Source organism: Rattus rattus, chromosome 4 (assembly GCF_011064425.1).
Source record: "Rattus rattus isolate New Zealand chromosome 4, Rrattus_CSIRO_v1, whole genome shotgun sequence".
NCBI lineage: Eukaryota > Metazoa > Chordata > Mammalia > Rodentia > Muridae > Rattus > Rattus rattus.
In genome coordinates this window covers 72,252,817-72,271,347 of record NC_046157.1, presented here as the reverse complement: position 1 = coordinate 72,271,347, position 18,531 = coordinate 72,252,817, and the positions used below count along the sequence as shown (strand labels likewise).

Genomic DNA, 18,531 nt, shown 5'->3' with positions numbered 1-18,531 from the left:
GGTATCACTGCTAGTATCACAAAAATTTGTCCCAGGAAGAAAGCTTGCAGGTCAATTCCATGTCAGTATCCTCAGGTGCTATGAAGTACATGGTATCTAGCTATAGAACAGCCATCAATGAGTGGCCAATAAGGGTAATAATCTATAATGTTTTGTGTGTGTCTTAAACAGTGCTGACCAACAACTCAATGGAGGGTTTCTTATGCCTGGTGTTGGCATTTTTGTTAAGTGAGTATTGCCATCCCAAATGAACAATTGTGCCTAAATTATATATGTTTATTTATATAGTGTTATGTGTATTATAGTTGGTGTTTATGAGGTTTGATAGTATAATTTATTGTGAAAATTTTCAGACAGCCTTATTGTTATTTTGTCCTCCAAACATTTTTGGTATTTATATCCTTCCTTTCTCACACTTTAGAGCTCACATAATTAGAGCTTCCCTTTTCACGCTCCCTTGATCCAATCGCTTTCCCCCTTTCTATCACTTCTCACCCTTCCACATCTAAATGGTCTACGTTTCCTTCCCTGGCGTCTGCAATTCCTCCAGGATGTGTACTCCTTTCTGAAGAGCTGGAGCTAGGAGTCTCCCGTGAGAGCAAACATGGATGCTCGACTTTCTGGTTCTGAGTTACTTCGTTCATTATCTCCTTTAGCAGTTCCAGCCACTGACTTGGAAAGTACATGATTTCATATTTTTCATAGCTGAATAGTATTACAAAGTGGGTATGTACCACATTTTCACTGTCTATTCACCGGTTAATAAAGTAAATACTGTATTTAGTATGAATGAACATACTGAACATGGCTGAGCAATATACATGGAGTACAATGTCTAGTCCTCTTGCAAATGTCAACGGGTGGTATAGCTGTGCCGTATGTTCATATGTTGCATTAATATTTGGCTTTTTGAGAATTTTCTAGGCTGGTTTTCATAGTGGTACCACCAGTTTGCAATCAACAGTGAAAGAGGATTCCTTCTTCCTTGCACCTGCTCCAGCGTTTGCTGTCCGCTGCTTTGTTGAATTTGCTGTTCTGACTAAGGTTTTCTCAGCTTTGTTTTGATTGCATTTGCCTAAAATTTACCAATGATGAACTTTTTTCTTTATAGACAACTTTTTATTCATTATTATTGCTTCATTTGCAAATTCTTTTCAGGTACCAGGCATATATATTTTGGAAAGGGCCATTTCTTAATTTGGTTCTTTGTTATTGCTGTTCTTTATATACTCTGTGTATGAGTCCTTTATTAGATGGATAGCTGACAAAGATTCTATCCCATTCTCTGGACTTTCTCTTCACCCAGTTAACAATTTTATATACTGTGCAATCTTACAAAGTTCCACTTAGCAATTCTTGGTCTGAACTTTTGCGCAGATGGAGTCCTATACACAAAGTCTTTTTAAAATTACTATTTATTAAATAAGGGACATTTAAAGCAAACTAAAACTTGAGCTCCAGTAGATTATCAGTTTATTAATTTTTGACAAATTAATTTTTATCAAATATGACTGAGAGTGACCAAGGCAGATGTATTTTGCAGGATTTTCCAATTTTAACAGCCATGTTAATTATGTAAATTTCAACCACTTTCTTAGGAGCTGAATATAGTCCTTTCCCACTATATTGGCTGCCATGTGGTTGAATCATCCAGTGGCAGAAGTGGAAAAGTCATCACTGATCCTTTCATTAACCAATATGTATTCTGTCAAGTATTCCATTCTCTTATGGACACATCAGCATTAAGTATTAATGATTATGCAAAACTATGGGACAAAAGTCTGCTGCCATCAAAAATTATACCAGATTCCAAACTGATAGTTGTTAATACACAAAAAGACTTTAGAAGAGGAGTTGTCAATCTACAGACTTGAAGACAACTTTAGCCTGATATCTGTTTTTTGTATTTTTTCCCTTTCTTCTATTGGGTATTTTCTTTATTTGTGCTTCAAATATTATCTCCTTTCCAGATTTCCCCTCCAGAAAACCCATATCCCTTCTCCCCTACCCCTGCTTCTATGAGGGTGCTCACCCACCCATTCCCTCTTGCCTCCCTGCCCTGGCATTCCCCTACACTGTGGCAACAAGTCTTTATAGGACAAAGACCCATTGATCTCCAACAAGGCCATCCTCTGCTGCACATGTAACTGGAGCCATGGGTCACTCCATGTGTACTCTTTGGTTGGTGGATTAGTCCCTGGGAGCTCTGGAGTTCTGATTGACTGATAATTTTGTTCTTCCTATGAGATTGCAAACCTCTATATCCCCTTTAGTCCCTTATTTAACTCATCCATTGGGGACCCTGAGCTCAGTCCAATGGTTGGCTGTGAGTGTCTGCCTCTATATTTGTCAGACTCTGACCGAGCCTCTCATTACAGGTGATTTTAATGTGTGACTCCTTTGGTACCATGACAGCAAATTTAGTAGTCACTTGAAACCTTGTGATTTTATGAATAGCCTGAAATATTTACTGTGTGAAGAAACTTCATGGCAAATTCTAGTAACCTTAGCCCCAGATACTTTATAATGTGATGCATAAATTGGTTTTCACAACAAGCCCCTTGTTATCCAAGGGAGTACCTGTTGATCCATGAAACCATTTCTCCAGATTTCTTCACATACCTTATTCACAGTCAATTTACACCTAAGGTTCTGAAACTGCAATGAGACCAATATGGTTTTGCTGATAAATTAATGAGTTATTTTTAAGTCGTAAAACTTTTTAACATATGTCTTTGCCAATATTTAATAAATTTATTATATGTATATATTATAGTTTAAAACACAAATATCCATATATATGAATTTGCCTTTTGCTTCTTCACTTTTAAGGCATTAGATTTTTTTTCGGGGAAATAAATTTTCTTAATTGTTATTGTATTTTGTTCTGAGCTATTTTATACGGACAGATGAAACATTTCTTACCTGAAAGTATAAATGCTGGAACATTCTTTTCTGTCCAGTTTAAATAAGTTGTACCATGTTTATACATATGAGATCATGGCAGCTAACTCTCAATTCCACTTAAGTTAATTTAGAAACACCTTTTAGTTCCTGTTACGCATATAAACTTCAGTGTCAAATGAAGCAACTCAGTATTATAGCAATGACCCATTAGGACACTGCCATTTACTTTCTAAGAGACTGGGGCTTTTGCTGCATCTCAGAGCCAAAATTGATAATTGAATATTGATGTCACTTACAACTTAAAATTGCATTTAACCTGCCTTTAGGAGAACATCATAAAAACCAATCAACTTGCCTTGAATTTCCCATGCAGTGTACTTGTGACCATAAGTTAATGCATAGCTACCATCTTCCATGCTCCTGAAATTGAGTAATAAGTGTGCATTATTTGCTGAAAGCAGCCAATGGAAAGTTTGAAAGAAGTATCCTACACCCTATCGTAAGGGTTAAAAGCAACTGCCTGTGTTTATTGTTGATAAATAATGATGTTTGTTGTCTGAGTCAGTTGAGATGAGTTCAAGACAATGACTTAACCTCCTATAAAACTTGTTAAATTTTTCTCTAAAGTATCCATTCCTTCTCAAAATGATGCTTCCTATACTATTCAATAAATAGATAGAAGGCTATAGATACAAACATGCAAAAAACTGTCACACCACACACACATAGACAAGTACCAATCTCATTCTCACACACGGCTCATATAATAGTCACACATAGAGATAGACACACAGACAGAGGGAGAAAAAGATTCATAATCATGCAGCACAAAGACAAAGGAGGAAAGACACAGGGATTGTGAAGTAAGCGATTCAAATCTGGACTCATTTTGGTTAAATAAGTTCAAAGGCTTTTATTTAATTTTTCTTTATTTTAATGCAACCCTGATGCATTAATGGTAATTGGACTTCATCAGTAATGCAGCATAACCCTCAGACAGTACTGTTTACAAGTCAGGTAAATAACATGGATAATTTGAATCATGTTATATTTTTCGCTGTACAAATAATTTCAGAGTAATGTGGTAGAGGAGATATTAAATTACTGACATTTTCAAACAAACTGCATTCATTATCTAGAAGAAAAGAAATTACGACACTTTCAAGAAAATGTTTAGAGCTCATTTTCCACAGGCTTCGCCTGTATCAACTATTGCTAAGCCTTCACATGTGCTTCTCTCACTAATGAGTGTGGATAAGGTCATTTATGTTTTCCTTCATCACATGCACAATATGATCCTCTCTTGATCATAACGGAAATTTAGGTAATGATACCTAAATTAGACATACAGATTCCCAGTTGGTAACTATCATATTTTCTAATGTCATCAGAAATCACAAATCTTTGCAAGTTAGAATGACAATGGAGAGTCTTTAAAACTAGTAGTGTACACTAGCTACTATATCTGTGTTTCAATATTGTCATTGCTCATTCAGAAAAACATGCTGAAATTTTTTTGCATTATCTGTAACTAAATGCATTATCATTTCTAAGGAGGTGGACAAATCATGTTTTGGAGTCCTTACTCTGCTTTTCATTAAAAATACCTTGCTTATATAATACAATATACCTTTCCAAATTAAAATAAACTTATTATTTTACATTTGTTTATTCTACAATTTAAATAACATATACCATTATAGAAGATATTAAGTCAATGTTTATCTCTAGAAATTTTATCTAAATATATTCATTGTTCTGGGAGAAATAAAGTATAAGTGTTCTTTTGTAGATTCATATAAAAACATTTTCCAAAAAATATTCAAGATAAATTATAATGTTAAGAGTAAAATGTCCCAGGGTTGGGGATTTAGCTCAGTGGTAGAGCGCTTGCCTAGCAAGCGCAAGGCCCTGGGTCGGTCCTCAGCTCCGAAAAAAAAAAAAAATGTCCCAATATTGTAGGGAAGAATTCATACATTTCTGCATGTTTAAAAATATTGAGTTGTGCAGTTGTTTGACTACAAATTTAAGAGATATTACATTGTTTATAGATATTGTATAACATGAAGGCAATAAAACTTAATCACAAAATTTTAAGCTTATAAAATAAATTTTGGTTTAGTGTTCAGAAGCTTTCCATTGTTTTGTTAGAATTATCTTACATATGAATGCAAGAGTACAACATCTGATCATTTCAACCATATTAATCAGCACAAATGTAATTAGCTAATGACTTTTAACAAGTTATTTTACCTTTTGACACCTATTTCTTTTGTTTGTACCCATAACTATCCCATTAGTTGATTTTATGTTATTGCTTAATGGACATATCAATGAGCTAGTAAAAATTTTTTGGCCAGTCTATCTATCTATCTATCTATCTATCTATCTATCTATCTATCTATCTATCTACATATACATATATATGTATATTTATACATTTCACTCTATAATCAAACACCCGAGGCTGAGTGCTTTATACATAGGAAGTTTTATTCGCATCACTGTCTGGGAGCTATAAGATAAAATCAGAGTATCACATGAGTTGGCCTTTGTTGAGGGACTCATAGTGGGGGGCATTACAGCATTGCAACGTATACTGAAAAAAGTTACAAGAAGACAATTAATCATGCAAGAATTTTTGGGTCAATCTTGATTTTTTTGTAACATCCCTTTTTGAGAAAAAACTGTCGAATTCTCTATGAGCCACATTAAAAAGTTTTAAGAATAAAAGTTTGACTACCCCTCTATCTTGCTATTTTTGGAATGAAGCTTCAAACTCCATGAAATTATTGAGATCAAAACACTTAGAAATCTTAGCAATAAGTATGCCATGCTTGATGAAACTCAGCTGTGTATAGTATAATAATATATCATACACAAAAATTTGTAAATAAAAGTAGTACATATTTTGACCATTCTGAAATTTAATTCAAAGATTACATATATAATATGCAAATGGATAAATTATAGAAAAATTATGTATTAAATGTGACTGCATGGCTACCGTGATTGGAAAATGAGCCAAGTTGTATATAGTGCATTCTTAGGGGACTTGCAATGGCCGCAGTACTGTCTATTCTGAAGCACTTGGTGTGAAGAACAGAGACATTGTTACTGCAGCAACCTCTGTGGCTTCCTGTGGGGAATCCCAGGCCGTCCCTCTGAAGTAAGGCAAAAATCTCAGACAAATACTGTTTTTCCAATCTCATTTTAACAACTAGAGTGAAAAAAGTGACTTCCAATGTCTCAGATTTAATTAAAATTAAAACACAGCAGTTCCCTAGAGCAATGAAATGTCTAATATTGAACCTTTGGAAACCAACATAGAAACTACCCGAAGAATCAAAATTACGTTATAGGAGTCCTGCTACAACACAAAAGTTTCAAATTTCTCTAAGTATGTTAGTTGATGACACTTATTTTCTATGGATAGTTATTTCAACCACCAATTATTCTTGGAAATCAAAAAGTATATTTGACAATGAACAGCTTTTCTGTTTAGTAATAATTGTTTCATTAATTTTTTTCTATTTTACTATGGATGACAATTAAATTTTTTGTGATGACCACATTTGGAACAATTTGTCTTCTGTACTTATGTAAATACAGAAATCATGAACTCATAAAGATTCATAATTTTAATCTTAATCTTCTGGTTATTCTACCTGCACTCCAAATCTTATCTCCCCTTTTACTCTCTATTCCCATGTCAGTTTTTATACCTTAGAGGTATCCTAAATTAACATACAAAATCAGGATTTTGTCTATATCTTTCATGCTCATTTTTTTACTTACTATACACACTACAATTTCTAGATAACTTTTGTGTGTGGCAAATTTTATAACTACTAATCTATGGAAACACATTTAACCCAACTCTTGACACTGAAATACGAGATATATTCCATTTATGGTACTTATTCTCTGTGCCCCATACAGAATACTAAGGCACTTTGACTAGAATGTGCAGTGAACTATAAACAGAGGGTATAGTTTTGCTTTCTTTAATAATATGGGGTAAAGTGAATGAAATTTTTCCATGCTTCCTTTTGCTGTCAAGTGACTAAATGCCTGCTTAGGAAGCCATAGTAACTATGTGGTATTGGTAAACCCTCTCTCAGCCTGATTCTATGAGTGAGTATGTGGACATCACCAACATTAAAGTTTTCCTCTATACACATTTTTAAAAAAGAGTAATTAGTAGAAAGTTAGTTTTACACACACTTGCACGCACAAGAGAGAGAGCAAAAATATTCACATTTGGCAATATGTAAATCAATATTTGAATTGTTACTAACTACTAATTAATAAAAATGAAACACTTTAACCATAATAATATGCTTCAAAATAACCTATATTTCAATATATCATTTTGCAGGTTATGAATGTATACTATAAAATTCTAACACTATAGCAAGGTGCTATAAAATATTCCAAGTCTAGATATTTCTCACCAAAATATCATCAGTAATTATTCACTTGAATAAATTAAGGTGATTTCATCTTTAGTCATGTATTCTTTTATTTCTTCACATATATATATATATGAAGAAATCATATATATATATGTGTGTGTGTGTGTGTGTGTGTGTGTGTGTGTGATGATTGAAATAATTCAGTGGATTTTAAGTATAATGAGACTTAAATAAAATAATAGAAAACCAAGACACCAGGCATTACATTATCAATGAAAATGTATATATAACAAATAAAAATATTAAAATATATTCAAGGTTAGCCATCTCCAAGTATTGAAAACTGAAGCAAAAGCTACATGTGACTTCCCCAATGTTAGAATAAATAAAATCCAGACTATTGACAACACCAAATTTAGAAAAGAATAGAGAGTAACCTGAACACTCATCAATTGATGCTATAAGAGTACATAGTTTTATAAATATTTTGACAATTTTGTATACTGCTAGTTTCATAAAATCCAGAAGTTTTGCTTTTTTGTGTATGACTATGAAAATGAGTTGACAATATGTATCCACACAATGATCTGCATGTGGTTACTTATAACAGTTTTATTCATAATTTTCCAAAATTGGAAGCAAAGAAGAATTTCTTCAATAGAAAAAAATAAACTAGTGTATTCCAACTATGCTCTGTTCTCCACTTTGAAAGAAATGACCCATCAAGATACTAAGTTTCACCAAGAGTGTTAAATGGATAAGACTGTGTGCAAGATGTCTGTCTGAAGAAGATGCCTAAAGTGTGATTTAAACTGCCAAACATTCAGGAAAAAAGCAAAACACAATGACTCACACAGATAGAGTGAAAAGGAAGAAGCTGCAAATCTCCAGTAAAGTGTTGCCATGTAGTGAAACTATTTTGTATGATAATACTAGAATGGTGGAGACATGTTGCCATATGTCAAAACATGCAATCCTAAAATCCAGTAGAAACTGCTTTAGTTTATTCTGACTTACCAATATTGATTGCACATTAGTCAGGGTTTTTAAGAGTAACAACACACACACACACACACACACACACACACACACACACACACACACATATATATGTATATATATGTATATATATGTATATATATGTATATACATACATACATATGTGTGTGTGTATATATATATACATACATATATATATATATGTATGTATGAATGGCTTACAGGTTGTGGTCCAGCTAATCCAACAATGTTTGAGGATCGTCCAAGATTCCAGTAATTGTTCAGTCTACAAGAGGGGACATCTCAGGTGGTCTTCATTATATAATAGAATCCCAAAGAAGGAAATTTTAATGGCAGTGAAAGAATAGACTTGGTAGCAGAACAAGAGAAATCATTCAAAGAGCAAAAGGCTACCTTTTCCATCTTTATATAAACTACTAGCAGGAGGTGTGACCCAGATTAGTTCTAATAATGTCTAACTAAAGTTGTGTCTTCCTTTCTCCAAGATCCAGATTAGAAGTACATCTTCCATCTTCAATTTAAGCAGATACATCTCACAGATGTGCCCTCTATATTTGGGTTTTATGTTGGTCTAAATGTAATCAAGTTGTTAACCGATAGGTAGGTAGGTAGGTAGGTAAGTAGGCAGATAGATAGATAGATAGATAGATAGATAGATAGATAGATAGATAGATAGATAGATAGATGGGTGGGCAGGCAGAGATTGTTAGGTAATTACACAGAACAAAATAAAAATGAAAATATAGCATATAAACTTTATAGCATTCATTCAAAATTAAAATAAAAAATAGACTTGTTAGAAAATAGATACAAAAGACAAAAGAATTTATTTACAGATTTATAACAATATATTATTTAAAAACACAAAATTAAGCAGCTTCTCACACACACTTTATGACTTCTATCTTTGAGCCTATGAAAACATTTAACTGCTGTGTCTCCACTTGTCAAGGATGGCAGATAGAGAGGAAGATGAGATAGAGTTTTTAGTTACCAATTACACCTCATGTTTGTCAAGGTCAAGTACAAAGGAGGAGAGGGAGATTGTACAGAACAACTGTGACAACTGTGACAGAATCGCATGGAGACCAGTAGAGATTAGCATAGTAATGACTGTTTCACAAACATACCTTGTAGTGAACAGGAATCAACTACTGGTTTTACAACTGCAGTGTTCCAACATTGTAAATACTTAAGCTCAAGCCACGAGGATCTCAGGAAACATTTAAATGTTTTCTCTATGCACCACGCTGCGGGCACAGCTTCTTACAGGAAGTTACTGCATAACTTTTTAAACCTCAAACGTTTTAGATAAAGCCACCATTACTTAATTCTTTTCAAATATTTGCTTCTGTTGATGGTGTTAACCATGTAATACTTCTAGCATCACTTTTTATATGAACCAAGAAAACTTGGCCGCGAAACTTAACAAAATTAATTTAGAACAGCCTTGACTAATGAAATAGCATGCTTCACAGAGCGATGAGGAATCACTTCTGCTGCACGTGTTAAATTGTTATTTTGAGTCGTATTCATCCAGAATTACTAATTTTGAAGTAGAAAGTTACAATTTTTTAATACATTTTTTATTTCGGATTCTCATGTGTGTACTATAGTCCTTGTGTTGGATTGCAAATGTGGAGATGTGTTTGGGGACAAGATAATTTATCACCAAAGATCTCTTCCACTTAAATTTCATAAATTCACACTCACTTTATATCAAAATCACTATATGATTTGATGTGGTTCGTTTTGAAATAAATATCCATGGAAATATTAAAGCTAGTATTCACACAATCATACATCCGAAGCATAAGTGATTAGAATACTCTCTGCACAGACATATGCAACCACTCAATCTCTGTTACCATTGTTATAGCAAAAGCTGGAAGGTTATTAGAATTATCTCTTGGAACCATCTTACCGTCTTCCTTCTCATCATCCCAGAGCTGTGAAGGAAGTTCAATATTCAATAGTACTTGTTGCTCTTCTAGAGTGCAAAGTTCAGTACCCAGCATCATGTCAGGCAGCTTGCAACTGCGTATATCTACAGTTACAAGGGATGTGACTCCTCTTATGGCCTCCACAGGTACCACAGACATAAAATAAAATAACTTTAAAAGTATTTTTGGAAATCTAATTTGGCATCAGTTATGGTGCACATGCCTTTAATTCCAGTACTTGGGATGCAGAAACAGATGGCTCTTTGAGAGTTGGAAACAAGCCTCATCTATGAATGGAATTCCAGGCTAGCCGGGGCTACACAAAGAAACCCTGTTGCAACAAACAAACAAGCAAACAAATTGATTTGGGAGGGAAAAAAGACCTCCAAGACTGAACACTTGTAGAAAAGCAAGATTGAAGGTAGACTTTTGCAAACTGACATATCAGATGCTAATAAAATTTTCTGGACATGAAAATCACAAATTCATGCATAATTTCAAATACTATTCACAGGTCAGAGTCCCTAAGCCAATAAACCATGTTGAAAAATTAAAGTGAGAATCTTAATTGAAAGCAGAAAATGCAGTATTAATTGTAACAGCTATAGAATAAGCTTGAAAAGGTTAGCATTGAGAAAATCTTAGATCCTTTCACATCATGGAATCTCTTTCTTCCTCTCTGATACAAGTGTTAATGGAGGAAAAAAGACATTCTTAGCATCATTAAGGTTCACAGTAAATTTGAATATGACATAATCGGTCTAAAAAATTAACAGACAAATGCTTCTCATTCAGTTAGTCCTTTTTAGTAAACCTATGACAGCGTCTGCTTACTATGAAGCAGTCTAAGGACTCCACATTTAGGTATGTAGTACTGCTCTAAATGTGAAACTAATCTTTCACAAGGCTTTCCAGGGGACTTGCAGTGTGATATCATGGATCTTTTGGTTAGAGTAACAGTATCTCCAGTGACAGTTTCTGCTAACAAACCTCTAGAAGCAATGCCCGTTTTGTCCAGTCATATACTCCACATCCATTCGAATGTCTTACACTACTAGTAGCTCCCAGAGTTAAGCTATTGCATCCCCAGAGTGAGGAAAATTCAACAAAGATTATGAGGTTTTACTTAATGAAATTTCTTTAGAACAACTCAAACAAATTATTACTCCACAGATCTTCATCAAGCATGTGTTTTAGCGCATTGGTGCTAAAATCCTGCAAAACAGAAAGAAAAGTGGTAGATATTTTTATTTATTCTAATGCATGCCAGGCACTGTCTTAAATGCCTATCTTGCTCCATTATTTCAAAGAAATTTTACATATATAAGCTCAACATTAAAGAAAGTAAGGAATTTAGAAGAGGTCTTGAATTAATGGAAGTTCTGACTTTTAAACCTGTACTCTCAGTACTAGATTTCCAACCACAGAACACTAATATATTCTCTCCCAGCACTAAAGAATAAAAGTTTTAAAATAAAAATGGTGGTCCATTCTCATACAGGGAGTGGGTAGATTTTAAGCATCCTTACTTGGACCTTCCTCATTATTAGGCTTCGTCATGTCTGTGGATTGTAGCTTGGCTATCTGTGCATTGTGGCTAATATCCACTTATAAATGAGTACATAGCATGAGTTTCCATTTGGGTCTGGGTTACCTCACTCAGGATATTTTCTAATTCCATCCATTAGCCTGCAAAATTTGTAAAAATCCTTGTTTTTAATAGCTAAGTAGTATTGCATTGTGTAAATTAACCATATTTCTTTACCCATTCTTCAGTTGAGAGACATCTAGGTTGTTTTCAGCTTCTGGCTATTATGAAAAATAATATTCTATGAATATTATTATTCAATATATTCTATGAATATAATTGAGCATGTATCCTTGTGATATGATGGAGCACCTTTTAGGGTGTATGCCCAGGAGTGGTATAGCTGGGTCTTGAGGTAAACCTATTTCCAATTGTCTAAGAAACGACAAATTGATTTCCAGAGTGGTTGTACAAGTTTTCACTCCCACCAGAAATGGAGGAGTGTTCCCCTTACTCAAACTCCTCTAGCATGTGCTGTCCCATGTGGTTTTGATCTTAGCCATTGTGATGGGTATAAGTGAAATCTCAGAGTCATTTTGATTTGTATTTCCTTAATGACTTGTGGGGCAGTAGGGATGGGGAGAGGAATGGGACAGGAGGGGGAGAGGAGACCCCAGGGAGTCTGTGGGGTAACTGTAGCTGAGACTCCTAAAAGTAGGGAATATGGCACCTGAAGCAGCCACTGCTTGTAGCCAGGAAGGACTCCCAGTGTAGGGATAAAGACAGCGATCCACCCACAAAACTTTTCACCCAACATGTGTCCTGCCTACAAAATGTGCAGAGGCAAAGATGGAGCAGAGGTGGAGGGAATGGCCATCCAAGGACTGGCCCAAATTGAAACCCATCCATGGGCAAGAAACAATCCCTAATACTATTAATGGCACTTTGTTAGTCTTGCCGATGGGAACCTAGCATAACTGTCCTCTGAGTGGGTCCACCCAGCAGCCAGTGGAAATAGATGCAGAAACCCAAAACCAAATTTTAGATCAAGCTCAAGGTGTCTTACTCAAGAGTTTGGACAACAATGACCTGAAAGAGGACAGGGACTCCACAGGAAGACCAACAGAGTCAACTAACATTGACCCTGTGGAGTTCCAGAGAATGAACCACCAACCATAATGCAAGCTTAGGCTGGACCTAGAACACCCCCCGTCCTGCAACGTATGTAGCGGGTGTGCATCTTGGTTGTCTTGTGAGTCCCCCAAAAACTGGAGCAGGGGATTTCCTTGAATCTGCTACCTGTCTGTGGATCAAGGTACCCTAATGGCCTCCTTGTCTAGTCTCAGAGAGAGAGGATGAACCTAGTCCTGTAGTGGTTTGATATGACACTTCATATGATATATATGACACTTAATATGACACTGTAGTGACAGTTATGTTGGGCCATGATGGTGCCCAGTGGGCACCTCCCCCTTCTCAAAGGACAAGGGAGGGAATCAGGGGAGCAGTGTGGGGTGCAGACTGGAAGGAGAGGCAGGGCAGGTATTGGGATATAAAGTGATTGAAAGAGTCAGATGCAGATATGTGCACCGAACCAACAAACAGAAGCTGCTGACCCCTCTAGTTATATTAGGGAAAAACTGAAGGAAGCTAAGGAGGAGGGCAACCCTGTAGATGGACCAATAGTCTCAATTAACCTGGACCCCTGAGGTCTCTTAGACACTGGACCACCAATCAGGCAGCATACACCAGCTGAGATGAGGCCTGCAACACATATACAGCAGAAGACTCCCAGGTCTGGGTTCAGTCAGAGAAGATGCACCTAACCCTCAAGAGACTAGAGGCCCCAGGAATTTTAGAGGTATGGTGGGGTAGGTGAGGTGGGAACATCCTTGGGGTGGGAATGCAGGGTGGGGGAATGTGGGAAGGAGGTATAGGAATGCGATGTGGAACCCCCTGGGGGTGGACCGGTAATGGAATAAAATCTGGTAAAAATAAGTAAGTAAGTAAATAAATAAAATTTTAAAAATGCAATAAAATTTTAAACCGTAAAAATAAATGAATTAATGAAAAAATAATTGAAAAATAAAAGTAAAACTAGGCTGACAGGCTGATAACTAATAAAACTGAACACTATAATCAACCAGCTATTTGATTTACCTAACTACACAAGAAGATGCTTCCATAAATGATAAAAATTCAGCAGCATCAGTGTTGCTACTAATGTTGAAGTGATCCATCAGTCTATTCTCTGCTGCTAATATACGACAAAATGCCACAGACTAGGTAGTTTGTAAAAGACAGAAATTCTTTTGTTACAGTCACTTGCCTGGCTAAATCCAGGATCTAGGCATTTGATGGTTCAGAGCCCAGTGAGACCTACTTTTGGTGTCCCTATAGAACATGTATGACATCCTCTGAGGAGAGGCATGTGACAAGACTAAATCATCATGCAAGCAAATTAACCACGGCAAGTGTCTTATTTATTCTTTCCCTTAATGACATCTTATTTGCCACAGGCACATGTTAGACACAATACAAAACGGGTAGCAAAGGTAACTTAAGGGCTTTAATTGGTGTACTGGCTCGTTTTGAGTCAACTGGACACAAACTAGGGTTTTCTGAAAGGAAGGAGCCTTATTTGAGAAAGTGCCTCTGTGAGATCCTTCTGTAAGGCATTTTCTTAATGAGTGATTGAAAGGGGAAGGCCCCAGCCACTGTGGATGGTGCCACTCCTAGAAGAGTAGTCCTGGGTTCTACAAGAAAGCAGATGGAGCAAGTCATGAGGAGTAAGTCAGCAAGCAGCACCCATTCGTGACCTAGGTATATATCAGCTCCTTTTCCCCTGTTTGCATTGCTCTCCCAACTTCCTTCAGTGATGAACAGAAACATGGAAGTGTATGTCAAACCCATTCTCCCCAACTTGCTTTATGGTCATGTTTTTAATTACAGCAATAGGAAATTTAACTAAGACAGTGGGTATCATATTGTGCAGCACATAGTAAACAATATGTGTCTGGGAACAACTTCCCTTTCTGATAACGATAGTGTTCATTCCATCATTACTTCTTTTCTTCCCTCCTTTGAAATTAGGCACTAGTGAACACAATTTTGTGTACTACAGTTTAATATTGAAACCTAGATGAGAAATGACAAAGAAGACTGTACAGCTTCTCCCAAAACAAGGTTTTTCTGTTTTGGAAATGGAAGCTCCACAGTTAAATGATGTTACTGCTGATGTGGGTCAATTGAGTATTGCCAATATGTGCCTCTTCCTTTTGACTGTGAGTCAGCTGTCAAGACTGGACTTTGTCATCCTCAGCTACAGGCGCTCCATTACAGCTCACAAACACTGAATCAAATGTCCGTACAGCTCTGTGGATGAAGAGTGCTTTCCTATCCTGTATGTCCCCTATGCATCATGTCTGTTATCTAAGTTGCAGGTTAAAAGCGTATTTAGGATCTTTTCCACATGAGAGTTTTAGTCCACTTCTCCAAATTCCAACCTGCCACTGCATTCCTCCACTTCTTATCCATATTTTTATTTTGCATGTGAGATTTTGCCCATACACATTCTTACATATGAACGCTGGCATAAGTGGCCTGGCACAGAAGCAGATGTCAGAGGATAACCTCAGACACCACTCCCCACTCCTCACTTTCTCTGATACAAAGTGCGTGTGTTATTCTACCCCTGTGTATTCCTGTCTAGACAGTGTACGTGATTCCAGGCTTTCCACTAGTTCTCTATAGGAGGGCTAGGAATATCGACTGTTGCACTACACTTTGGCGTTTTATGTTTTTGTGAGGATTCAAATGTTCGGTGTGCTTGTGTGGCAAGCATATTTGTACACGGAACCACCTCTGCAGGCCCATGCCTGTCCTCTGTACCACTGCCCACTTACCTACTTACTCACTTACCTACTTACTCACTTACCTACTTACTCACTTACCTACTTACTCACCTACTTACTTACTTACTTACTTACTCACTTACCTACTTACTCACTTACTTACTTACTCACTTACTTACCTACTTACTCACTTACCTACTCACTCACTTACTTACTTACTTAATTACTTACTTACTTACTTACTCACTCACTTACTTTTTGCTTACTTCATGACAAATAGAAGTAGCCTGAGTTGGATTCCTTACTCCATACCTGTAATCAACAAATATGAAAACATTTCTTATGAAATGTCACTTGTTTTATTTTCTACTTAGATCCTACTTGATTCGTAGGTGATAATTCAGAATTTACCAACAAATGTATTCACATAAGTGTGAAAATATATTCCCAGGCTTCTCTTCTTTTAAAATAAGTTCAAACAAACAAGAACTAAAAATAAAATACATTTTTGCATATCAGCAGTTTCAATTTTTTCATGTTATTATTTCTAACTGCTTTAAATATTTAATTATAGTTTTTGTGATATTAAATATTTGATATTATCTAAGGATATGCTTTAATACGCTTAATATTCTTAATTACAACACTATTTGTCACCAACACTCATAAACTTATTCTTTCATATCAGTTATCTTTTACATTGAAGTATTCGAATTAAATGGATCTAAATTTGTATTAGTTTTCCTTGATTAATAATGGAACTTCTTTGCTACTGAGGAGGACATTTTTCCTCCAGGCTCTGAGGACACAGTTGGGCAGCTGTTAATTCTGGTATGTATCAGACTTCTTCAATCATTCATGATTTGCAAGATCTCGTAATTTTTACCACAAAATAAGAAAAATAGTATTGAGAAAGTGGAAGAGAAAATAACATACCTTTCATGGAAAAGCTTTATACTACTATAAAATGGGCCTTTGGTAGTACTATAAAAGAACAAAACAGTTAGATAAAAGTGCTATATTTGTATGAAGAATATCTCTCACATGGAGAAAAACGGTTCCCAATGATCAGTTCAGTCAAGGAAGAGAATATGTTCAGAGGTTGTGTCCGTTGCATAAATGAAAATGTAAATGTTTCCATCACACGAAATTCCATCTAATATGTGTTTTTATGATCTATACCTGGGTAATCAGAAATTCTCAAGATTTTGTGTTCATTTCTTAAAATATCAAATCATCTGTGTTTATCACAAACATTCAAAGAGGTGAAATGTTTATGAAACTATCAAAGATTCTATCTTGTGCCATAGGGTATAAAAATGGTTAACAAACAAACAAACCAAAGATCTCAAAGGCAAATAAAAGGGAAAACCCTTGATGTTCTTAAATACACACACACACACACACACACACACACACACACACACACACACACACACCCCACAGGCAGGGAGGGGGAGGGGAGAGGGACAGAGGTGGGGGGAGAGAGGAGTGACGGGTGGGGGCAGGAGTGAGGGAGTCTCCTAAATTTTCAGTATTCTTTCATTTTCTCGTAGGCTGAAGTTTTCATAATAATCTGAAATGTTCTATCATTTTTCTGAGTAAAGGGATTTTCATTTCCACAGAATCGTGTTTTTAGAAAATTGGTCTTTAAGGATAATTTCTGCCAGTTCCTAATAATGACACCAAATTTCAAAGCCTTGTCTCTGGAACATTTATATTCAGAGCTGTGTTCTAATAGTATGCAAAATGAAGCCTTAAAGTCAACGCTTATTTGATTATTGTCCTTTTGATGGTGAGATTTCCAGCCACCGTGACATAAAAATATTAAGACATTTCGAGGAAAACGACAGCACACAGGCTCTCATCAAACAAAGAGAGCATTTGTTGTAATTGATATTTGACTTATCATTACAAGAGACATTTCCATTAACATGGTGCTAAAGAGAATCACATTTGTGGGAAAGGAGAATAGACTTAGGAAACCATTGAGACTAGCTATAAGCCGTTAAAGAAGTTTAAATTGCATATTCTCTCGAAATGCAAATAAATAATTGCAAGATTTCTGTCTATTATCCAGACCTAAAATTATAGCAATGTAAATTTCCTTTTACATTTTCTCCATAGTGATCAAATATTCAAATTCAATAAGTCATTTTTATACTCATAGTTTCTTAGACACAAATTAAATCACATCTCAATTATGAACTGAAAGCAACCCAACTTTATACATTCATTACTACTGATGCACAGGAAAATAATACGTATGGCACTTAATTTTGGTGAGTCTCAAGATACATCTTAGGAATAACTTCTTGTAGAAAATACATGTGGCTTAAACAAGGGCAGAGGGCAAATAAAGACTTCACCTTATGAATAAGAATTGCTTATTTGGACAGCAAGATCTAGAGCACGTGACACTCTGTCGTTTGGATGAAGACTAGCAAGATTACATATGGTAAAATTCAAAGGTCATAAATTGTATAGAAATGATTCACACACATTCAGTCGTGTGAGACAGAGACAAAGACAGAAACACAATTGAGGGAACACAGAGAGGAAGGAGGGCAGGAGGAAAGGATGGACATAGGGAGAGAGAGAAATCAATTAAAAGAAGTAGGATTTTCACTGAATTGTGTAATGTTTTGTTTTGCTTGAAGAAAGGATAATAAATGCACACGTCACAACATAGAAGCATCCAGAGAGTGGTTCTCACTGAGTATTTATGAAATCTGAATACGCACATGTGATTCCACTCTCATCATGGCTTCTCATATTTTATTCACTTAACTGAAGCAAATGTTCTACAACTCTGAAACTGTCCAATAATCCGGTATCATAGAGCAGAAAGTCATTTTACT

General features: G+C 35.7%; 1 pseudogene; it reads right to left on the bottom strand.

Annotated features, from left to right (window-relative positions):
* Nucleotides 1-11,848, bottom strand: part of LOC116898385 — a 43,801-nt pseudogene extending 31,953 nt beyond the window's left edge.
* Nucleotides 11,849-18,531: the final 6,683 nt, after the last annotated feature.